At 42.3% G+C, this 25,256-nt stretch overlaps 1 long non-coding RNA gene across 1 annotated transcript; it reads left to right on the forward strand.

The window, feature by feature from the left end:
* Positions 1 to 23,194, forward strand: LOC122679390. The gene is made up of 4 exons (XR_006336381.1): positions 1 to 318; positions 562 to 731; positions 18,971 to 19,077; positions 22,958 to 23,194. It is a non-coding gene; the product is annotated as an uncharacterized LOC122679390 (long non-coding RNA).
* Positions 23,195 to 25,256: the final 2,062 nt, after the last annotated feature.

The following is a 25,256-nucleotide window of genomic DNA, read 5'->3' on the forward strand; positions in this document are numbered from 1 at the left end:
TCCCAGCACGGAGTTGCACTGCATCAGCAAAAGCCGCCAGGGAGGCCCTGGCCCTCAGTTGAGCCAATCGCCTACACAAAGCGTCCTCTGTGGTGCAGACTTGCTGACAAGCACCACCCTGTGTTTTGGGGATGAACCAAATCTTCATGACATTAGACCAGTGGATTCCTGGCTCTGAAAACTGACACGAAAAGTTCCCCTGCTCTGCCAGCCCGCTCATCCGGGGCCCACCTCTGCAGGCCGGAAATGGAGTTTGGCCGGCCGGAAGTCTAAGAGTTACTTCCGGTGCCCAGACACCGCCACCCCAGTACAGCTGAGGTGAGAATACTGTACTTCACAATCCCCTCGGCCTCTGCCACTTTGGCCTTAAAGGGCCTGTGGCCGGACCCAGTGCTCAGAACCAGAGTCAGGGGCCGGGCTGGCAGCTGGGAGCTGCTCAGACCCGTCAAGGATGTCAGCTTTGCAGACAATCATGGAAGCGCAGGGCAGCCCCACTTGATTTAAGTGTCCCTCTCAGAGCTTCCGTGGACGCCTAATTGTTTCTTCCACTTTGGCTTTCAGAGTCTCGAGTCTCCTGACCTCTCTTCATTTTCCCATCACAATGAACTTCAGGTGAAGGGCGAGGTATTCGTGCCTACAAAGATCTACTAACGACCTTCTTGGTGTTTAAACGCAGACTGTCTGGTCCACGTGTCTTAACCTGCGCCCTGAACCCAAATACGGACAACGAGGTGAGTAGGTCAGCAGGTGCTGATATGTTGTTCATCTATCACGAGCCCCCAAGTGGAACTGGAGGGTTCGGAAAGATGGTTCCTGCTTCTGCAGGCAACACTTGCCTGACTAGAAACACTTCAACCGCCCTTGGTCTCAGACTCCAAAGAAAAAACAGAACATTCCTCAGTGGGGTTCTTTCTGTTGAGTGTTTTTGCATGGTGCCCAATCAGCAGACATTTGCAGTCGGTAGAATAAATAACAGAGTTGTGCTGGCTATCAGAAGTCATTTATTTCACTAACTTTCAAGGGAATTTAAGAAGTTCAGAAAACTGCATGTATGTGAGTAAATTCTAAACTCAAGCACAAAGAGGAGCAGTACTTTTATTAATATAAAATTTGTTTCTCTCTGCTACTGCTAATAAATATTAAATAAATGTTTGTTAAAAATGGATTTGAAGGGGATGCGAAATTATAACTTGTCACAGATCTCAGTATGACTCTGTGTAGGTATTACTGAATTAAGTCCTATGGCCCCTGCTCAGGCCCTAGGCTGACCAAGGCTCTCTGCCTCAGGTTTAAGTAGGCTAATAACCAAGATTGAGGCAGTACAAGCTTTATTCGGTGGCCAAAGAAAGGAGAAGCAGGAACTAAGTTTATAGCTCAACTTCTTGCCCATCTGGAAAAAGATAAAGGGAGGAGGAATGAGGCTAGTGATGGGGAGGCAGGTGCATTAGTCTACTGGGAAAGCGACGAGGCGTCTTCCCTTGTCGCTTCCCTCGTCCCTCGTCGCAGGCAGTGGATGCCGTCCTCTTTTTATCCCTTTTGGTCTTTACTGTCAGTCCCGGTCACTAATAGGTGTGCCATGTGTTTACTAATGAAGTAAAATGAATGAAGCGTATAATGAGACTCAGCATCTGTTGAAGGTCAGATTCCTGCCATCTTGGTCCTGGCTGGTTCCATTTGGTTTCTTTCTTTCTTTTTTTTTTTTTGGCCACACCATGTAGCACGCAGGATCTTAGTTCCCCAACCAGGTATCAGGGGACCCTGTGCATCCCCTGTTTTGGAAGTACAGCGTCTTAACCACTGGACTGCTAAGAAAGTCTCCATCTGATTATTGTTTGTTTGTAGCTTTCTTTCTAATATCTGGACCCTTTGACTTAAGATTTATGTTAATTCCTGCTAAAGGTGGGGTTGCAGGTTTTGAGCAAAGATCTAGAGCAGCTCTGGTAGCATAAAGTCTATGAAATGTAAGCTTGTCCAGTTTTCCCGGTGAGTATTCATAGCTTTAGTTGTATCACTAAAAGCATCACGAACAATATCACCAGCTGGAGAAGGACAGGAACCAATGGCTTAGATAAAGCTCACAAGCCACTCCCGACTACTCTCCCCAACCCCTCCTTCCCTCTGCCCGGATGTCTCCAATCCTGGCTTTCCCCTGTCGACCTGATGAGGCACTAGTTTGGAGTCACATGTTTCACGAATCACCACCCAACTGTGGGTTAAAGTGAGCTGAAGGGCTTTTATAAACCGAATGAAATAATATGTATAGAAATACTTTACAAAATTATCCAAAAGTAAGGAGTTGAAGAAAAGGTAGGGAGTTGCCAGTGTTGTGTTAGTGCAATGACCAATTCCCCATCTCCTGACCACCTATCCACGAGTGTTTACTTAATGCTGTAAGTGCTGAAGGGTACTGATGACCGCAGCTAAGGTGTGCTGGTAGCTTCCTGTTCCACTTATTCCCCACACTAATCCTATGGGGCAAGCAGTGTTATTATCACCACTTTACAGATGAAGAAACCAAGGCCTAAGACAGTTTAGGTAACCTGCCCGAGTTACTGGAGGATATTTGAACTGAAGGCATTCTTGCTTTGGCCCTTAGCTAGTAACCTCCCCTGAGCAGCTGCTGTTTACCAGGAGCTGTGCTAACCATGCTATGAGTATTAACCTCCGGAGTCTTTACAGTAAACCTATGAAATGAGTGCTATTAGTATTTCCATTTTACAGAAGCCCAAGCTGAGCTAGAGATTGCCTGTCTTTGGCCACAAGGTCCAAAACTAAAAATACTAGAGCTGACATTACTCCAATCTTACTCCAGAGTTCACACTCTTAACCCTCACACTGAAATTCTAGGCTTTAAAAAGCTGCTTAAACCAGCCTGCAAATAACTATGGGGTGAGGAATGGGTGGGGAGGTGCATTCTTTAAAGGCTATTTCTGTTTTTGGAGGATTTGAGCTATTAAGATTCAAAATCTCAGGAGTAAAGAATAATTTCATCAGTCTTCTCCCACCTCCATGATCCCACTTTGGTTTCAAGAGATACTCTGTACACCTACTGTGTAGAAGCACTGGGTGCAGGGTGTAGGGGCTGCAAAGTTGAAGAAGAGTGGTTCTCACTGGCTGGGGGTACTTGTCTAGGCTGACAGATGCGACCATGTAAACACCACAGAAAGCAGACTGATAAGATGGCCTGACAAAGTACTAGGGAATTTGGGGACCATTCTGGGGCTTTTGCTGACCCTTGGGTTCCCTGGTTGGGGGCTGGAGTGGGTGGGTGGGGGCTTAGCTGTGACAGGTGTCAGGGTTTTAAGAGGTGCCTACAGGCAGGGGAGACACACAGGGCTGAGATGCTACTCAGCCCACTAGCTCCTCTGCTGGTTCCAAACTGTAGGAAAAAGGAGGATTTGGCCTCGTCATCCATCTGGTCACATGCCTCAGCTGCTCTTTATTTCCGCTGCCCAATTTCTCTGTCTATGCCCAACACAGAGACACATTTCAGGGTTGTGGGGTTCTGTGTGGTCACACAGAAACAGACCCATCTCTCAACACTTCTGGCCTTGTGTTGGGGACATGGAGCCCTTGAGGCCCCCCCTGCCTGTTTCCTAACTGATGATTAACTGTAGCTGACAACCTTGCATTACATAAGAGGATTATGAAACTCTGTAACAGAGAGGTAGGTGATCCGTGTGTATAAATAGACAAAAGCCTCATGACTGTGCTACTTTAAGACTCAGAGACATCTAGTGGCAGAAAATTGTATCTGCAGCCCTAGCAAATCTCCAAATAAGTGACTTGAAAAAGTTCTAATTTGTACCAAAACTAGGAAACTTTAGGTTAAATTACTTTGAAAGAGAAGAAATGTACTGGTTTTCCACTTGTTAGGAGTACAGTATTGTCGTTTTTTTAAAAAAAATTGAAATATAGTTGATTTGCAATGTTTCAGGTGTACATCAAAGTGATTCAGATTATATTCAGATATTTTTCCATTAGGGTTATTACAAAATAATGAGTAGAGTTCCCTGTGCTATACAATAGGTCCTTATTATTTATTTTATATATAATAGTGTTGGCATGCTAAGTCGCTTCGGTCGTGTCTGACTCTGTGCAACCGTATGGACTGTAGCCCGCCAGGCTCCTCATTCTTTGGGATTCTCCAGGCAAGAATACTGCAGTGGGTGGCCATGCCCTCCTCCAGGGGATCTTCCTGACCCAGGGATCGAACCTGCCTCTCTTATGTCTCCTGCATTGACAGGCAGGTTCTTTGCCACAAGCACCACCTGGGTCGCCCCACATGTATTCCTTAATCCCAAATTCCTAATTTACCCCTCCCCACCCTTTCCCTTTTGATAACTGTAAGTTTGTTTTCTATGTCTGTGAATCTGTTTCTGTTTTGTAAACAAGTTCATTTGTATCATATTTTTAGGTTCCACATGGGATATTGCACTTATTTTCACACCCTTTCCAGCATTTATTATTTGTAGACTTTTTGATGATGGCCATCCTGACTGGTGTGAGGTGATACTCACTGCAGTTTTCATTTGAATTTCTCTGATAATTAGTAGTGTTGAGCATCTTTCTTATGGTATTGTCTTTAACAAAAAGTACCATAAGTCTGGGGCTTCTCAGGTGGCACTAGTGGTAAAGAATCCACCTGCCAATGTAGGAGACACAAGAGACGTGAGTTCCATCCCTGGGTCAGAAAGATCCCCTGGAGAAGGAGATGGCAAACCACTCCAGTACTCTTGCCTGGATAATTCCATGGACAGAGGAGCCTGGAAGTCTACAGTCCATGGGGTAGCAAAGAGTCAGACATGAGTGAGCGACTGAGCACATATGCCATAAATCTACTTTAAGCCTGTTCTTCCCAAAGTTTTAAATGCACACAATTGAATGGTGTGTGAAAGAGAAAATCAGAATATAAGAAATGACTCTATTAACCACCTCTATATACTCACCTGTCATGATACTGAACTTTTTTTGATGTGATTAGGTTTTGCACCAACTTCATAATTATCACTACCAAATTGGCCTTATAGGTGAACATACACAGATTGAGTGACTACTAAATGAAATATTTAGGAGAATATATGATGAGAAAGCTTCCCCACAGTCAGACTAGAAAATATGTTTCCCTGACTGGGGAGAAACAGAAGAGCTGCAGGGGGAACAATTTAAGGATGGGATCGGTGGGTCCTAGAGACCGAGGCCCTGTAGCCTGAACCACAGGCTGGGACCCAGGAAGATGGTAAGCTACATGGTGGAAGGGCAGAGTGAGAGCGGCGGTGGGACACGTGTCATGTGTCCCTGGCTGAGCCCTGAGGGGCCGGCTAGATCTAGAGAAGCAGTGGCTGTGATGTGATGGTGGGACTCGGGCAGCCTCCCGGTTTCTGATACCCCAGAATATCAGAGGAATAGCAGAACAATACCTGCATGCCTGTGGGCAGCATAGAAAGAGGAGAAGAAAACACTGAAGTTCTTGAATTGTTCATTGAGGACAGAAGAGCAATGGGGTGTCCGAGTGGTAACATCCGATGTCATCCCACTTGCCAATGCCTCGACACCAGGAGAGTGCCTATCGAAGGCACAAAACCAGGGAAAAGTACGTGGAGGAGTAAGTCCTGAACCGAGTGACCCTAAGTGTTGCCACTCCATTGAAATGGAGATGCAAAATAAAAATTAAATGGAGCTATAGAAAATGATGAAAGTATTATTTCTTTAGTACCTGTATTTGTGGCCTGAGATATATGCTACCTATCTGCTACATACTCACAGAACAAAGTGGGACTTTTTGATAAGATTATATACAAGATGTTTTGAAGAAAATTACCCCTCTTCATATTATACACACATACACACAACACACACACACACAACTTGTGTATTAGGATCCTAGCTGGAAAAAGACAGCACATCCAAAATGGGTAATTTACAAAGTCATGGGTAGAATTCCCAGAAAGTAACAAGACATCATGCAGTACCCTGGGGTAAGGAAAGCAGGAAAGTTTACCTCCACTAGACAGAGGAGGGGGCCCAAGGGGTTTGCTGGACATGGACAGAGCCTCCAGACAGGAGCTGGGGACTTTGCTAGAAGGATGCAGCCTGCGACATAGGGGAGGAGTGTGGGAAATAAGCGCTGTTCTCAAGGTTCAACTCCATAGTCTCTATTAGTGCACTTCCATTGGAAATCCCAATCGGAAGCCAAGAGGCAAGGAAATCATCCATGGCATATACCTGGGTCAGCCTCCTCACACAGAGAAGAAGGAAAAGAGGAGTTAGTGGGCAAGTGGGAGATATACAGCCCTGATAGCTTTGTTCAAACTTCATCGCCTTAAATATCTACTTCTATCTCACTCTACCACCTCCCTCTCATTGCCTCAGCTCCTGCCACCCATGCATATTCCAGCCACTCCTTCATTTTCAAAAACAGAAATTAAATGGATGGCTCAGTTGGTAAAGAATCCGCCTGCAATGCAGGAGACCCAGGTTCAATCCCTGGGTGGGGGAAATCCCTTGGAGGAAGAAATGGCAGCCCATTCCAGTATTCTTGCCTGGAAAATCCCATGGACAGAGGAGCCTGGTGGCTACCATCCATGGGGTCACACAAAGAGTTGGACATGACTTAGTGACTAAACCACCATAGAAAATGATGAAAGTATTATTTCTTTAGTACCTGTATTTGTGATCTGAAATGTATGCTACATGTCTGCTATATACTCATTGTAGCCTTTGTTATTCAAGGTACAACCAGATTTTTTTCTGATTATAAAGGTAAGATGAAGATGTCCTTGGTGATCCAGTGGCTAAGACTCCATGCCCCCAAAGCAGGGGCCTAGGTTCGATTCCTAGTGGGGGAGCTAGAACCCACATGCTGCAACTAAGACCCAGTGGAGCCAAATAAAATAAATATTTAAAAAAATTAATATGTATTCATTAAATATATATATACACACACACACACACACATATATATATATATATATATATATATATATATATATATATATATAAAGGTGTAAAGAAAGTAAAACTCATCTTAATTCCACTACACAGAGATGACCACTGTCAAGGCTTTGATCTATATCCCCTTATATACCTTTTCTATGCATATTTGGATATATATTTAAGAAATGACTCTTACCAACAAAAGATATTTTACAGCATATTCTCACTCAATAAATTGCATAGCTCTTTTAATGTCAGTGTAGTTACATGTCATCAGTAGTATACAAGCATAGTATCATATACTATTCATAAACCATAAGTCACTTTTTCGAGGGGCATGTAGGTGGTTTCTAATTTTTTGAAATTATAAGCAATGTTGTGATACACATCCTTGTGTTCTGAGGTCTTTGGTTGCTTGTCCAGTTCTTCCCCCAGGACAATGGTTCTCAAAATACATTTCATGGAGCCCATGGGAATGCCTCAGAGGCTCTTGCAGGGGTGAGGTGAAGGCTGCAGGACCCAGCCCTCACCTTCCTTCACAGGTTACCTTACCAATCATAGGTTCACTTCTCTCTGCTCTATTTGGTGAGAAGAAAGAGTTCATCCCTAACTGCAGCTGGAAATCCAGTGCTTTAGAACATAGTCAAGGAAAAATAAAATTGTTATGTCAGAGAGTAGGCATGTTTAAATATCTGATATGTACTGCCAGATGATTCCTGAAAGGGTAAGCTGATTTATATTCCTACCAAAAGCTTATGTGTGCCTGTGTTTCCCACACCAACACCTTTTATTTATACAGATCTAAAGATATTCTTTTAATTTATATTAATATAAATATATATAAATTTATATTTCTTTGATTAGTCATTATATTACTTTCTTATTGCTGCTGTAACTACACATTACTATAAACTTGGTAGCTTAAAACAGCATAAATATATTGGTTATAGACCTGGAAGTTAGAAATCCGGCACAGGTCTTACAGGACTAACACCAGTGTGCCAGCAGGGCTGCATTTCTTTCTAGAAGCTCTAGTGGAGAACCTGTTTCCTTGCCTTTTCCAGCCTCTATCAGCCCTGCATTCCTTGGCCTGTGGCCCCTTCCTCCATCATTATTCCAATCTCTGCTTCTTTCCTTAAGTCTCCTTTTCTGACTCTGACCCTCCTTCTTCTTCCCTCCTTTGGGACCACCCAGATAATCCAGAGTAATATAACAATATTATAAATATTATAATATTTCAGAATAATCTCAAAATCCTTAATCACTTTTTCAAAATCTCTTTTGTTACATGAGGTTAACATATTCACAGGTTCTGGAGATTACAACATGACATCTCTGGCGAGCCATTGTCCTACCTGTCACAGTGGTGATACAGAGCATATTTTCTTTTATTAATTGACAATCTGTAGTTCTTTGATAAATTATTTCTCTGTGACCTTTGCTTACTTTGCTATTAAGATATTTGTATTTTCCTGGTTGATTTGTTTAAATATATACATATATTTTGGAATTATAACTGTGTTGCCTATTACATATATTGCAAATCTTTTCCTTCACATTTCTGGCTTCTGAACTCTCTTTAGGTTGTGTCTTTGTCTGCTTGGGTTGCTTTGGGTTGCCGTAACAAAATAGAATATAGTCTTGATACCTTAAACAGCAGAAATATATTTTCTCACAGTTCTGGAGGTTAGAAGTCCAAGATCAAGGTGCCAACATGGTCAATTTCTAGAGAGAGTTTTCTTTCAAGCTCACCAAAGGCTGCCTTCTTGCTGTGTCCTCACATGGCAGGGAGAGAACAAGCTTTCTGGTGTCTCTTCTTATGAGATCACTAATCCCATCATCAAGACCCCACCTTCTTGACTTCATCTAACCCTAACTACCTTCCAAAGGCATCATCTCCAAATACCATCATGTTGAGGTTAAGGACTTTGACATATGACTTTTATAGGGACACAGACATTCAGTCCATAACAGGAAGAATTCGGATCTTCGTGTGGTCAGATCGATCAATCATACTTTTGATAATTTTGGCTTCAGTGATATGCTTAGCTTAGCAAGGCCACTTTTACCAGAGATTTGTAAACATGTACATACACTTTCTTCTTCAACTTTTATATATTTGCCTTATTTAACATTCAAATTTTAGCCATTCTGTAATATAATTTGGGGTAAGGTCTTACTCTATGTCTTGCCACCTTTGTTTACCATTTTATTCTTCAAATACAGCTTCAAAATAGTTTCTAAGGACATGAGCCTTTAACCAGACAGGAGTCCTGGATTTGCAATCATCTGGATACTGGCCTGATAAAACCAGTTTTTTTCCTTTGCTTTCTCTGCTAGCTGTAGAACACTATTTTCTGTCTTTCTGGAAAATCCATTCATTCAATAAAAGACCAACAGCTAAAGCCAACTTTTATTTTAAAAGGAAACAATGAGTTTCCTTAATATTTCAGGCTTGAACAGCATTCCATGTAGAACAGTTTACCATCAACTCATCTGAATGTATGCTTACAGTTTTCACATTCCTTTGAATCCTAAAGTTATTTGATTTTCAAAACCAATGGAAAAACCTATCCATGGAAGAAAATTATTTAGATATTTGAACTTCAAAAAACTTGGGCTGTATCTGTAGGGGCCATTCAGTGTTCTGCATGAGCCAACATGAAATGTTTGTGCCTGGGAATCAGTGATTGGGGTAAAGCTTCAGGCTGCAGAAAAGTGAGTTCTAAATTTTATGAAACTGACTGAATAACTTGTAGCCACATGCAATAATTATATATTATACATTAGTAATTGTGAGTCTAAAATAACATGATACAGTAAATAATAATACAAGTATAAAATGATCTCAACGATTAAATATTCAATTGTATTAAAATTCCCGTTTACTCCAACGCCTTTCCTAAGCTCCTATATGTGTCTTGGCCCTGTGTTTCCAGGGACTAAAAAAATGCATGACAACAAAATAAACATTTGTGATGCAAATAATTTTGAGATACAAACAACAAATACAAATTTGTTATATAAAATATATTAATGTATATAAATTTACATGTTGTATATATGGTGTGATATTGCATGTGATATGGTGTCATATTACATGGTACATTTTAAGTAATATAGTAAAAGCAATTTTTCTACTTCATAGTTAGACCTTGAAAATGAATAGTTTCTAATCCACAAATGTGTTGAATTTGAAAAATTTGTTTCTGAATCAGTTGTTCAAAACTCAGAAATTATGTAACAGTAATGATAAGATTCCAAGTGGTGGTGAGAGCCAGCCTGTGGGTGTGTGCATGCTTAGTTGCTCAGTTGTGTCCAGCTCTTTGTGACACCATGGACTGTAGCCCACTAGGCTCCTCTGTTCATGGAATTCTCTAGGCAAGAGTACTGGATTAGGTAACCATTCCCTTCTCCAGGGGACCTTCCCAACCCAGGGATCAAACCTGGGTCTCTTGCATTGAAAGTGGATTGTTTACTACTGAGAGCCAACCTAGTTATCGGTTTTTTATTTGGTTGAAATTATATGCATATTCTATGAGAGGTAGTTGAAATAATATACATTTATTACAAGGAATACTTTTCAGATAGGATACTAGTGATTAAAAGAAAAAAAAGCAATACCACTTAGTAAGACATGTTTTATCTAGAACGATAATCCTTAAGGAAGTTGAAAGCTTAGTGAATGCTTTTTGTGGACATTTCGGAAAGCGTTGGGATCTTCCTAAGGGGCTAGAGGTCAGTGGCGTGGGTCTAAATTATGTCACAGTTGCTCTTCTCCTTGTTTTTAATACAGTGTCTCGCCCTACTGTCCTTGCTTATCAGTCATATTCACTGCTCTATTTTAATTAATAAACGGGATGCTGAAAAGCCAGAAGAGCAGTAAGTTAATGAAGGAGAGGGCACAGCATTGTGAGATCCCTTGGGGGGGAAAAGGAAAGGTGGAGAAAAGGATGGTGGAGAAAAGAGTCAGGGGCTCTGTGAATTGGCCCTGAGGCCATTTTGGGGGAATCCTGCTAAAGATGCATAAGCTTCCTCAAATAATAATGATGATCTCTGTGGCCATGACTTCCTCACCCAACCTGGTATTGAACTTTGCCAGAATTAGGACTAAGACTATTGCTTCCCTAAGGGAGGGGAGATTTACAAAACTTGGGGGAGAATTTGGGGATTGATGATAATTAAAGAAACAAAAGCAACAAAGTTAATTATTAATTCAGGAGAAAATAAAAAACCAAGTGGGGAAAAAGAAGTGACTATAGTATACTACATGGTTCAGCTTTCAGTAAGATTTTTACAATTACAAAAGATAACTTGTACCAGTTACCAATTTGTTGCCTTTGGCCCCCAGATTCAAGCTTCATCTGACAAAAATTGATCTCGATCCTCAATTTCTCCTTTGCAGCCGACATGGTGTTAGAAACTATGTCAGTAGAGGGCACTGGAGGGACACTGGAGGAGGAAGGGGCTTCTCTTCCCAGTCTCACCGTTTTCTGTTTTCCTTCTTCTTCCTCCTGCTGTTTGGTTGCCAGCCGTGGATAGGTTGGGAGAGATGTCAGTGGCATTCACCTATATTAAGTTTCAATAGCACCTCATGGAGAGCTTCCTAATGAATTTTCATGGCACTCCAGTGAGTAGATTCCCACTGAGTCATGCTAGCACCCCAGTGGTTGGCTTTTCAGTCTTGACCTGTCAGCCCTCCTGAAAAGCTCCTTCTGCTTTCCAGTCTTGGCCATGGTTTTCTACCCACCGGGACCCTGGTGTTTTCTGCTTGTCCAGTGACTGTTGACTAGCTTTGACCTAGAGCAATCAGTACAGTTTTCTGCCAACTCAGCCTCAGGAAGGAATGTTTCTTCCTTGAGTAGGCTTACTTGTTTCTAGGGTTATTGTTCAGAGTTATGTTTCTACAATAAGATAGTCCTATATTGCTGTGAATAGTTGTTATACTAAACTTTCCCTTTACAAATTTCTGTGTGGTTTCTGTCTCCTCACTGGACCTTGATTAATTCAACACTGAAAACTAACCACAATTGATTTAACTATTTTGAGAAGATGGGGAGTTGGAAAGCATAAGTGTGTGTGTGAAAGAGACAGAGACAGAGAGAAAGAGAGAGAGACAGAGACAGAGAGAGAGATAAGGTGGTTAAATCTTCATCTTCTGGGCTTCCTGGTGGCTCAGTGGTAGAGTATCCACCTGACAATGCAGAGGGCACAGGTTCGACCATGATCCCTGATCCAGGAAGATCCTACATGCCATGGAGCCAGCTAAGTTCGTGCGCCACACCTATTGAGCCTGTGCTCTGGAGCCCAAGAGCCACAACTACTGAGCCCACATGCCCTAGAGCCCATGCTCTGTAGCAAGATAAGCCACTGCAGTGAGAAGCCCATACACTGCAAGTAGAGAAAAGCCTGTGCAGCAACAAAGACCCAGCATAGCCAAAAATAAATATAAAAATTAAAAAAAAATCTTTATCTTCTATAATAAGAAATTGATAAATAAAATCTAAAACTGAAAATTTATAGAATATAGTATAAGATTGACATTTGGATATTTGAAAGGGGTAATAATAAGAAATAGAATGTGAGGTATCTGCTCTTTTTGTAACAAGACTTACATTTGAATCTTTATGATCATAGACAACTTTGATAAGATTTTAAGTGATTAAAAGAAAATCACTGGGGTTGAAACAAACAAAAAAGAGAGGAAGGAAAGAAAGTAACAAAGTTTGTGTAATATCAAAAGATGTGTCACTGGGATAGTTTGGTGTTCTTTTTTTTTTTCATCAATACACATTCACACAATACATGATCAAACTAATAGTAAAGATAGTAGATCAATCACTTATAAAGCTTGTAGGAAGGTTAAGAGACAAAAGTAGTTAAATCATCTATATCCATAAGTGGTTAAGAGAGGCACATAACAACAAGATGTAAAATATGATGTCAAAACATTAAATGTGGGGTAGTGGTGGTAGTTTAGCTCCTAAGCCAATGGGTCTGACTCTTGGAACCCCATGGACTGTAGCCTGCCAGTCTCCTCTGTCCATGGGATTATCCAGGTAAGAATAGTGGAGTAGGTTGCCATTTCCTTCTCCAGGGGAACTTCCTGACCCAGGAATCAAACCAGGGTCTCCTGAATTGCAGGCAGATTCTTTACTGTCTGAGATATAAGGGAAGCTCTAAATGTAGGGTGGGGAAGTAAAAATGCAGGACTGTTTAAAGGTATTCAAGCTTAAAAATAATTACGTATGTAGAGAGGTTGCTGTATATAAACTTCATGGTTACTACAAAACAAAAATCTAAAAAGAGATCCATGCACAGAAAAAGAGAAAGAAATCCAAACATAACCCTGAAGATAGTCATCAAGTCATAAGGGAAGAGAGCAAAAGAAAAAGAAACAAAAAAGGACTCCAAAATCAACCCAAGAAAATTCACAAAATCTATAATATTGTAAAGTAAGTAGCCTCCAACTAATAAAAATAAATGGGAAAGAAGGAAAGAAAATTCACAAAATGACAATAAGTACATACCTACCAAGAATTATTTTAAATGTAAATGATTAAATGCTCCAATCAAAAGACATATAGTGGGTGGATAGATACAGAAGCAAGACTCATACATATGTGCTTCCTACAAGAGACTTAATTCAACATCTAAAGACACAGAGACTGAAGGTGAGGAGATGGAAAAAGGTATTGTATGCAAATGGAAATCAAAAGAAAGCCAGGGAGCTTCCCTGTTGATTTAGTGGTAAAGAGTCTGCCTGCCAGTGCAGGAGACACAGGTTCGATACCTGACATGGGAAGATCCCACATGTCACAGAGCAGCTAAGCCTGTGTGTCTCAACTACTGAGCCTGTGCTCTAGAGCCTGGGAGCGGCAACTGCTGAGCCCATGTGCCACAACTGCTGAAGCCCACACGCCCTAGAGCCTGTGTTGCACAAGAGAAGCCGCTGCGATGAGAAGCCTGTGCACCACAACTAGAGAGTAGCCTCCACTCACTGCAACTAGAGAAAAGCCAGTGCAGCCACAAAGACCTGGCACAGCCACAAATAAACAAATAGATAAAATTATATTTTAAAAAAGAAAGCCAGAGTAGCAATATTTACGTCAGGCAAAACAGACTTTAAAATAAAGACTGTTAGAAGAGACAAAGAAGGACATGACATAATGATAAAGGGATCAATCCAAGACAAAGATATAACCATTGTAAATATATACACCTAAATACACAAAGCAAATATTAATAAACACAGAAAGGAAGAAACTGGCAATAATGTGATACTAGTAATGGACATTAACACCCCATTTACATCAATGGACAGATCATCTAGAAAGAAAATCCACTGGGAAACACTGATCTTAAATGACACATGAGAATAGATGACTTAATAGATATCAATATAGAATGTTCCATCCAAAAGCAGCAGAACACACATTCTTCTCAAGTTTGCATGGAACATTATCCAGGATAGAGCACATGCTAGCACAGAGAACAAGTTTCAGTAAATTTAAGATTGGAATAATACAAGCATCTTTTCTGTCCACAACCCTATGGGCCTAGAAATCAGCTGTAAGAAAAAAACTACAGAAACACAAACACATGAGGGCTAAACAATATGCTACTAAAAACCCAGTGATTTATTGAAGAAACCAAAGAGGAAATAAAAAAATACCTAAAAACAAATAACAAAAATATAATGATCCAAAATCTATGGGAAAACAAAACAATGTACAGAGAATTTCCCGGTCCAGTGGTTAGGACTCCGTGCTTTCACTGCTGTGGGCCTGGATTTAATCCCTGCTCAGGGAACTAAGATCTTACAAGCCATACAGTGTGGGGACCAAAAAAAAAAAAAAAAAACAAACCTATGGAATTCAGCAAAAGCAGTTCAAAGAGAGAAGTTCATAGAGGTGCAAACCTACCTTAGGAAACAAGGAAAATCTCAAACAACCTAAATTTACACATAAAGGAAGTATAAAAAAGAACAAAGTCAGTAGAAGGAAAGAAATCATAAAGATCAGAGAAGAAATAAATGAAACAGAGGCTTAAAAACAATAGAAAATATCAATGAAACTAAGAGCTGTTTCCTTGAAAAGATAAACAAAACTGATAAATCTTTAGGCAGATTCATTAAAAAAAAAAAAAGAGGGCCCAAATAAAATCAGAAATGAAAAAGAAGTTACAACTGGCACCACAGAAAAAACAAAAATCATAGAGAGCACTATGAACAACTATATGCCAATAAAATGGATAACCTAGAATAAATGGACAAATTCTTAGAAATGTACAATCTCTCAAGACATAATCAGGAAGAAATACAAAATATGAACAGACCAGTTATCAGGAGTAAAATCCAATCAGTAACAAGAACAACAACAAAATTCCCAACAAACAAAAGTCCAGGACCAGATGGCTTCACAGTGAATTTCAGCTTTTAAAGAAGAGTTAACACCTATTCTTAACTATTCCAAAAAATTGCAGAGGAAATAATACTTCCAAACTCAATCTGTGAGGTTAGCATCACCCTGATACTAAAAGTAGGCAAAAATATGAAGAAAAAAAAAGAGACCAATATTACTGATGAACAAAGATACAAAAATCCTCAACAAAACAGTGGCAAACCAAATTCAACAATACATTAAAAAGGTCATACACCATACTCAAGTGGGATATTTCCCAGGCATGCAAGGATGTTTCAATATTTGCAAATCAATCAATGATATATCATGAATAGATCAAAATGATATACCACACGAACAAATTGAAGAATAAAAATCATATCCTAATCTCAATAAATGCAAGAAAAAGCTTTTGCCAAAATTCAGCATGCATTCATGATCAAAACTCTCAAGAAAGTGAGTACAGGGGGACTGTACCTCAACATAATAAAGACTATGTACAACAAGCCCACAGCTAAAATATACTTAATGGTAAAACGTTGAAAGCATTCTTTCTAAGATTAGGAACAACATAAGGATGCCCACTCTCATAGGTTTATTCAACATAGCATTGGAAGTCCTGAGTGAGTGAATGAGTGAGTGAAGTCGCTCAGTCGTGTCCAACTCTTTGCGACCTCATGGACTGTAGCCTATCAGGCTCCTCCATCTGTGGGATTTTCCAGGCAGAAGTGCTGGAGTGGATTGCCATTTCCTTCTCCAGGGGATCTTCCCGACCCAGGGATTGAACCCAGGTCTCCCGTGTTGCAGGCAGACGCTTTACCGTCTGAGCCACCAGGGAAGCCCCATTGGAAGTCCTAGCCACAGCAATTAGACACAGTCACAATTCAGATGGTTTCAGACACAGCCCAGGAAGGCAAATGAGTCAAGTGGGGCTGGTGGGGACTGTCGCCCATGAAGACAATCTAGTCAGAAAGCTTTCACTCTTGTCAACTAATGTTGAAGCTGAACTTCTGAGTATGACCTGCTGCAGGGTTGATGTGCTTAGTTGCTCAGTTGTGTCCAACTCTTTTCAACCCCAAGGACAGTAGCCCCAGGCTCCTCTGTCCATGGGGATTCTCCAGGCAAGAACACTGGAGGGGGTTGCCATGCCCTCCTCCAGGGCCGAAAGGAACTGTAGTTAGTGGTCCTCTCCTGTGCAGTGCTCTCAGCAGGGGTCCTCCATGACCCTCTTGGCTCAGGATAATCAGACCTTATCTAAGCCCTCTCCTCCCCATTTCGGGCCCTCATCTTCATTCCCCCTCCCAGGACCCTTTAAAGGCCTAGCTAAGGCAGTTTTTCACACTGCAGTGTTAATGAATTAACAACTCCCTGCTCACAGCGGGTGTCTACCTTTTCAAAGAGAATGCTGGAAAGGGAAATAGATCTGGTTACCAATGCAGGGATTTTTAGGGCCCTTCACACTTCAGAGGAGGGTCTTCCTTGGCTTTTCAGATCACACCAAGAGAGAAGAACAAAACTTGGTCTTTGTAGGAAGCTGGCTGAGTTCCAGCTTCTTCTGGGGCCTGGTTTAAAAGTCTTCAGGGATTCCCTGCTGTTGAATAGTCAGTTGACTTATTCAATGCCCATTGTCAAGTTAAGAGCCATTTGATATCTACCAGGTATTGGTCAAAAAATACGTCAAAAAAAGGTATACTAAACCAGAGAAGAGAATGATCACTATAAGTTGGTCTAGAATGATCAATCATTGTTTCTAGTTTAAAAGAAAGTATCAGGTTTTTTTTTTTTTTTTTGGTTGTAAGTACATTTCTTTGGTTTTCTCCATTCAGCCAAAGGATGTACCCCTGGCTCCTAAAAGCAGGCCTTGCAATTTACATGTGTGGTCACCAGGTGGTGGAAATGGGCCATGTCCATGGAATCTAATTGGTGGCCCGAGAAGCTGAGTTCACCTTGCCTCAAATTGCCTTAAACCTAGGACGAGCTAGGACTTCTTTGCCTTTCAGCCATATTCAACATGGAGTTCATCAAAAGATGTTTGCCTTTCTGGCAATTCCTGGCCGAAAATGTCTAGGTAGTAACCTACAGCCCTCTTGCTGAAAGATTTCACCCTTCTGTTCACTTCTGAGAAAGTCAAGAGTTCCTGTACTTAGTGTAGAAGCCTCAGAACCCCCTTTTTCAATCCGTGCATCCTTGTCATCTGACACTTTCTATTTCCCTTTTCCCTCTTGTTAGGTGGAAGAGCCCCTCCCCTCTCCTTCCATTCTTGGGGAGGACTGCACGCTCTGCTTGGGGACAAGCCTGGAGGCTTTACTGAGTTGTAGAGGCAGGCAGTAGGCTGGGAGGGACCTGTCCAGGCCGGAGGGGATGGTGGTGATGGAGAAAAGAAGGGCTGAATGTTTCCTCTCCTTCCACTGCCATATCTGACAAGTTGATCAGTAACACCCTTTGGATACTTTGCTCGCTGGGAATGGCCTCACCTAGGCCCTCTGCTCCTTTACTGGTTTCGCTTCCCCTCCAAGGACGAGAGATTCTCATTATTCATGGTTGTTATGTCCCATAGAGTTGCCACAAATAATCAACCATCACACCTATGAAATCACAACTTTAGGTTTCCATAAGCCTTGAACATTGCCAACCATTGACCAACATCTAATCTTGTTTCATGTATATTTCTATTTAAAGACACCTTACTTATCTCTTGTAGCTCAGTGGGTAAAGATTCTGCCTACAGTGCAGGAGCCCGGGTTTGATTCCTGGGTTGGGAAGATCGCCTGGAGAAGGAAATGGCAAGCCACTCCAGTATTCTTGTCTGGATAATCCCATGGACAGAGGAGCTAGACTTAGCGACTTCTACTACTTAACATATTGATTTACTTTATATATTATGTTATTTTTATATACTGATTTGATATATTGATATATTTGATATATTGATTAACCTTGAACTTATGGCCAATAGCAGTATAACTCATACCTGAATAGAGCTCATCTAACACAAGTATTTTCTCCATAAGGCACATCACAATCTTTCTGTACTTAGGGTAGGATCACAACTGCACTTAGGGGCCATTTCAACAGTTAAGTTACCAATAAAAGGCATAAAGGTATGATGTGTGATAAAAGGCATAAAGATGTGAAAACAAGTGGCAGCAAATGGACTGCAAAAAGTTTACAGTATAAAAGCTGAGACAAGAAAGACTTGTCTTGTGTGATCTCAGCTGGGAACAGATACATCAGGCAGCTCAAACTTTTTACTGATATACATCATGTATTGATTTGGGGTTTACAAGTGAAGTTTAGCGAGTAGGCAAATTTACAAAGACAGACCTTACAAATAATAAGGATCAGCTGTACACGTGCTCCTAAAGTTCAGGTCTCAGCTCTCGGAACTATTCATTTCTCCTTCCAACAAGAGTTCTTCTATTCTCACATTGTCAACTATCATCTCCAGGCAAACTGCTTCAAAACATTCATTCAAAGCCTTTCCAGGGAATTCCCTGGTAGTCCAGTGATTAGGACTCGACGCTTTCACTGCCATGGTCCCAGGTTCAATCCCTGGATGGGGAACACCAGTGAAACTTTCTAGCAGTGTCCCGCCATTTCTTAACCAGACTTTCATTCGTTCCTTGAGGAAGAAGGTGGCGGTGAGGATTTGGTGGCACATGGGAGATGGCTTGCTTCACTCCATATGCCAAATAGTTCTGCATCCCTGTCATAGTTCCGCCAGGACAGACCTTTGCAGGTAAAACAAGTATGAATATATTCTACTCACAAACTTATGTAACTACACAATTCACCCTCCCCTTTTCCTTCTCCCTAGGATTAGTGCTAAATCTCATGGCTTATGCAATAACCTGATATTGGTGTGGAAGGGCTAACACTTTTTGATTTTAGTCTGGCCTATGCTGGCCTCCTTTATGATATGAGAGAATCATACCATCGGGGAAGATCAGCTTCCTCAATGGCTCAGCCTCTCGCCTCTCCCTACATTCTTAGGGAGGACTGCACACTCTGCTTGGGGGCAAGTCTGGAGGCTTTACTGGGTAAAGAACCCACCTTCACAGGAGACACAGGAGACATGGGTTTGATCCCTGAGTCAGGAAGATCCCCTGGAGAAGGGAGAGGCTACCCACTCCATTATTCTTGCCTGGAGAATTCCATGGACAGAAGAGCCTGGCGAGCTACAGTCCGTGGGGTCTCAGAGTCGGACACGACTGAGCAACTAAGCATGCATATGCTGACCTCCTTTATGATGTGAGGGAATAGACTTGGGGAGGGGGTGTGAGGAGTCACCACTATGATTTCTAGTCCTGTCTCATTAGGGAGTCCCTTCCACAGCCTTTGTTTCCAGAAAGGCCCCCATGGTAGCCAAGGCACATAGATTGCTCCTCTCCTGGGAGCTAGTTACTGATGCTTGATAATAGTGAATGTTTATTGCACTCTTCCAATGGGACAGTCTCCGTATTGGAGGCTTTTTAGACTATCTCATTTAATTATCACAAGAATCCTATGAGATAAGTATTGATATTACCTCTACTTTATAGACACAGGCTCAGAGGACAAAAATAATTTGCCTCAATTAACAGCTAAGTAGCAGAACTGGGTCTTGCCCCCAAATCCATTTGAGTCCAGTGTCCATGCACTTAGCTACTCACAATAAAACGCTTCCTCCCCTGGAAGGCTCTGGAGCCCTCCCTACTCTCCACTTTGCTGCAGTGGCTCTTGTGTCCTGGCGCTGGTTGAGGGCTATAATTAGGTAGCTGTGTGTGCTCTGCTATACTGCAGTCAGCTGTTTATTCTATAAGCCAGGGTATAGGAGAGAACCAGACCCTGCCCTCTAGAAGCTCACACCAAGCTCTGCCAAGCAGTTTGCTCCAAATGCTGCCTCTGAAACCACTCATCTCTGATTGGAACTTGAACCCATGTGCCGGGACTCAAACCAGGCCAAAACCCTGCTTGGGACTTGAACCCACATGGCCAAGACTGAACCCCAGTCAAACTCCACAGTCTCCCAAATGAGATCACACACCTGGTTTCAGGATCTAACGGAGCTCAAATTCTTGATGTCTCATCACAGAAAGAATTCAGTGAGAGACAAAGTGATAGGCAAGAAGTGGACTTTAATAGAGAGAAACACCCTCCATAGACAGAGTGTTGAACATCTCAGAGGGTGAGTGTGGCCTTGAAATGTGGTGTGGTTAGCTTTTATGGGCAGGGTCATTTCATAGCTAATGAGTGGGAGGATTATTCTACCTATTTTGGGGAGGGGAGGGAGATTTCCAGGAATTGGGCCACTATCCACTTTTTTGGTGGGGAGGTGCTTCCCAGGTGGCCCTAGTGGTAAAGAACCCACCTGCCACTGCAAGAGACACAAGAGACACAGGTTCGATCTCTGAGTCAGGAAGATCACCTGGAGAAGAGCATGGCAACCCGCTCCAGTATTCTTTCCTGGAGAATCCCATGGAGAGAGGAGCCCGTGGGCTACAGTCCGTAGGCTTGCAAAGAGTCAGACATGACTGAAGTGGCGTAGAACCCACTTTCTGGTCTCTGATGATTAGCCTTAGAACTGTCATGGTGCCTGTGGTTGTCATTTAGCTTGCTGATGTGTTACAGCGAGCATACACTGAGTAGCAAGGTCTAGTCAAAGTTGACTTGTCTGCCATCTTGGACCCATTTGATTCTAACCAGTTTATGTTGGTGTCCTTGGGCTATGTCATTCCTTCAAAGGTTGTGCCCTGACCTCTTCCCTCCTGTTTTCACTTTTGCCTAACACAAGTCCACGTGTCCAATGCACAGTGAGGCCAAATATACTGAAACAAAGATCTAAGAGCTGAAGTCTTTTCCCCACAAGCAAGAAACAATGGAAAACTTTTATACCCTGGAGGCTCCACAGGGTCCTTCAGGATTGCCAGGGTAGAAGCTGTCCTACTATTAAAAACAAAAACCAACATCTTTGTTGCTTAAGGCCATCATGCCTATTAGTTAGGCCCATGAAGAGCCAAGGAGAAGGGCTAGTTGACTCTGACATGAGGCCTTTGAGGAGTCCCTGAGCCTTCCCCAGAGGCATTGCCCTGCAGAGGGAACCTCAGTCAGCCGAAGGTACAGAGAGGCAGAAACAGAGATTGGAAGAGGGAAGATAGCAAGAGGGAGGGGGGATGTGGCAGAGGGCTAGTCACAGACAAGACGCCTGATGTTCTCAAGGAATGCGTTCCAGGATGCTGCCTCACAAAGACTTGTTCTGTGCTGAAAATGTCATCCAGCAGGGAATCCTGTCTCCTGCCACTTTGTACCAACTTCACCCAAAGGTCACCTATTGTCAGAGGGAGCCCAGGTAGAAAGTAAGACGAGAAAGGGTCCAGTAGGCTGATTTCATTCTGATTTTGATGATTTCTGTTTTTGTTTTTTAATTGAAGTGTGGTTGATTGTTGACTAAGAAGGTGCACAATGTGAGAGTTGCGAGCTAAGTTTCATTTGGGGCAAAATGAGGACTGCAGCCCGGGAGACAGCACCTCAGACAGCTCTGGGAGGCTGCTCCGAAGAGGCAGTGGGGTAAGGTCAATATAGAAGATTTTGGTGAAGGGGGAGTTCAGCGCAATCAAGCGCTTACTTTACAAAAAGTTTTCTTCTAGTCACAAGGAGCTGATGTCACCATGAAGGGATTTAGTGCTTTTCTAGATAGGAGATGCAAGGATGCAAGGATTATGAAATCAGTTTCTGAAAATATCTCACTATCTAAAGACCTGTTCTACCAGTTGCCCTGGAGCACAGAGTCCTTCACTCTCCACCCTGAATTCCTTTCAGGGAGTGCTGAAGGTCAGAAGCTGCAGCAGCACGTGTGCGGGCTACCTCGTGTCTGACTCTGCGTGACCCCATGGACTGTAGCCCGCCAGGCTCCTCTGTCCATGGGCTTCTCCGGGCAATATTACTGGAGTGGATTGCCGTGCCCTCCTCCCGGGGATCTTCCCCACCCAGGGATCAAACCTATGTCTCTTATGTCTATGTGCATTGGCAAGTGGGTTCTTTACCCCTAGAGCCACGTGGGAAGCCCACAGACAGATGGCAAATCCCCTTGTTGTTGCTGGTCAGTCATTGGCAAATACTCTTGGCAAGTGTCAATTTGTAGTTGACATGATTTACAATGTTTCAGGTGTACAACGAAGTGATTCACTTGTACATTATATGTATAAATCTGTATTTTTAAAAATTCTTTTCCATTGTAAGTTATCACAAGATACTGAATATAGTTCCCTGTGCTCCACAGTAGGTCCTTGCTGTTTATTTTACATATAGTAGTGTGCATCTGTTAATCCCAAATTCCTAATTTATCCCCCTCTTTCCCCTTTTGGTAACCATACATTTATTTTCTATGTCTGTGAATCTATTTCTGTTTTGTTAAAAAGTCCATTTGTATCATTCTTTTAGATTCCACATAGAAGTGATATTGTCTGTCTTTTCCTGAGGTACTTTACTTAGTATGATAATCCTAGGTAGCTGGTTTCTGTTTAAGTAAATTAATAGGGGTAGAGTTCCAACTGGTTCCCAAATGGCAGTGAACTGTACCCTGTCACCCCAAAGTGATAGCTGATTTTAATATAAACAGGATTGTTCCACATTTTCTGAAGGCAATGGTGATCCAGGGAAGCAAAGACGGATGCCCAGTCACCTAGAGAAGCTTGGAGAAAGCAGCATTCAGAGAACAACTATCTGGTGGCCAAGGTTGAAGGTCCACACTGGTCCATGTGGCAGCAGAAGAGTCTTGGATAAACCACAAGAAAAAGACAGAAAAAGTTCTCAAATAATTGCAAGCACTTGTATTACTCAGGGCCCTTGGGTTGCAAACAACAGAAATAAATTCTGGATAACTGAAGGCAAAAAGAAGAGTATTTCTTTAAAACTTTTTATTTTGTATTGGAGTATAGACAATTAACAGTGTTGTGGTGGTTTCAGATGGACAGCTAAGGGACTCGGCCACACATACACTTGGATCCATTCTCCCCCAAACTCCCTTCCCACCCAGGCTGCCACACAACATTGACCAGAGTTCCATGTGCTATATAGTAGGTCCCTGTTGGTTATCCACTTTAAATATAACAGTATATACATGTGGATTCCAAACTCCTTAACGATCCCTCTCCCCCGGTGACAAGCTTGTTCTCTAAGTCTGTGAGTCTGTTTTGTAAATAAGGCAATTCGCATCATTTCTTTTTAGATTCCACAAATAAGGGATGTCATATGATATTTCTCTTTCTCTGTCTGACTTACTTTACTCGGTGTGACAATCTCTAGATCCAGCCATGTTGCTGCAAATGGCATTATTTCATTCCAACAGAAGAATTTGGGCAGCCCAAAGAACTGAGAAAAGGCCTCAATAGGGGCAGAAACTAGGGCAGCTCAGAGATCCAGGAAGCAGAAGTGATGGGCAACCCTGCTCTCGGGGATGAACCTGTTTTGCTACTTGGGGTCCTTGTGTTCCGAGGCCCAGGGTCTAATTTTTACAGGACCAGAGTCCCGTTTGCTTAGTTTGGAACATGTGCTCACATTTGGTTGGAAGTGGGGTGTCTTGCAGGACAGCCCCACCAGGCCTGCGTGCTGTGGATGGAACAGTGTCTGGATGGGAAATAGAGACACAAGGACCATGCAAGGAGGGTGCCCCTTTGTATTTACTCACCTGGGATTTCCCTGGAGACAAGCAGGTGGGCTCTCATTGGAGTGAATTTTAAAGCAGCTCTGCTGGATAGAATTGAGGTTGGAAATCATAGAAACAGCAATAGGGAAAGTACTATAGGAGGAAAGAAACAGGAGGCAATCTCAGAAAAGAGCACCATTCAGGGATGTATGTGAAGAGAGGTGGGACACTTCTCTTCCGGTTCCCCTCTCTTCAGAGCTGCCATGTACAGTTTGGGGAAAACGCCCCATTAGCTGTGCCTGCGGGAAGGCACTAATGCTAACCACAGATAGAAGACAAGTATGGAAGAAAGAAAAGGAAAAAAAATTCACAAACTTTGAACCAAAGCATAAGGGCTAGCCTACGTTCGGGTATCTAAAGACACAGTAAATGTCTTCAGTCAACATAGTCCCCTTAGACTTCTCTAGTGGTCCAGTAGTTAAGAATCTGCTTGCCAATGCAGCAGGGGACATGGGTTCTATCCTTGGTCCAGAGACACAGACAAGCCTAGAAGACTAAAAGGACTATGCTTAGAGAACACTTGAGGTCAAGACCAAAGGCCTACTGAGCAACAGACACAAGTATGTCCTTGAATAGAAGGCTGAGCAGCCTCTCTCTTGCTTCATTTACTCAACAAATGGACACTGAGCTTTGTTTGAGGTGCTGTGCCATGCCTTGAAAAGATACCACCACTGACTGAAGGGATCTATATTTACTACCACCTTACCCTCTCCTACTGAAATTCTGCTTTAAAGACCTAGTGACAAAAATAGGGCAATATAGGGACTTCCCTGACTTCTAGCAGTTAAGAATCTGCCTTGAAATGCGAGGGATGCGGGTTCAATCCCAAATTAGGGAACTAAGATCCCATATGCTGCAGGGGAACTAAGCCCTTGTGCCGCAGCTACTGAGCACACGAGCTATGACTAGAGAGAAGCCCACAGAACCAAAGTGAAGATCCTGAGTGTTGCAACTAAGACCCCATGCAACCAAAAATAAATAAATTTTAAAAATGTAAAATAGGGCAATATAATGGTCACCAAGCTTTACCATTTCATTTCTGTATATCTTCTTGAGGATTTCCCTGGTAGCTCAACTGGTTAAAGAATCTGCCGCAATGCAGGAGACCCTGGTTCGATTCCTGGGTCAGGAAGATCCCCTGGAGAAGGGATAGGCTACCCACTCCTGTATTCTTGGTCTTTCTTGGTGGTTCAGAGGGTAAAGAATCCAGCTGCAATGCAGAAGACTTGGTTTCA

Source organism: Cervus elaphus, chromosome 21 (assembly GCF_910594005.1).
Source record: "Cervus elaphus chromosome 21, mCerEla1.1, whole genome shotgun sequence".
NCBI lineage: Eukaryota > Metazoa > Chordata > Mammalia > Artiodactyla > Cervidae > Cervus > Cervus elaphus.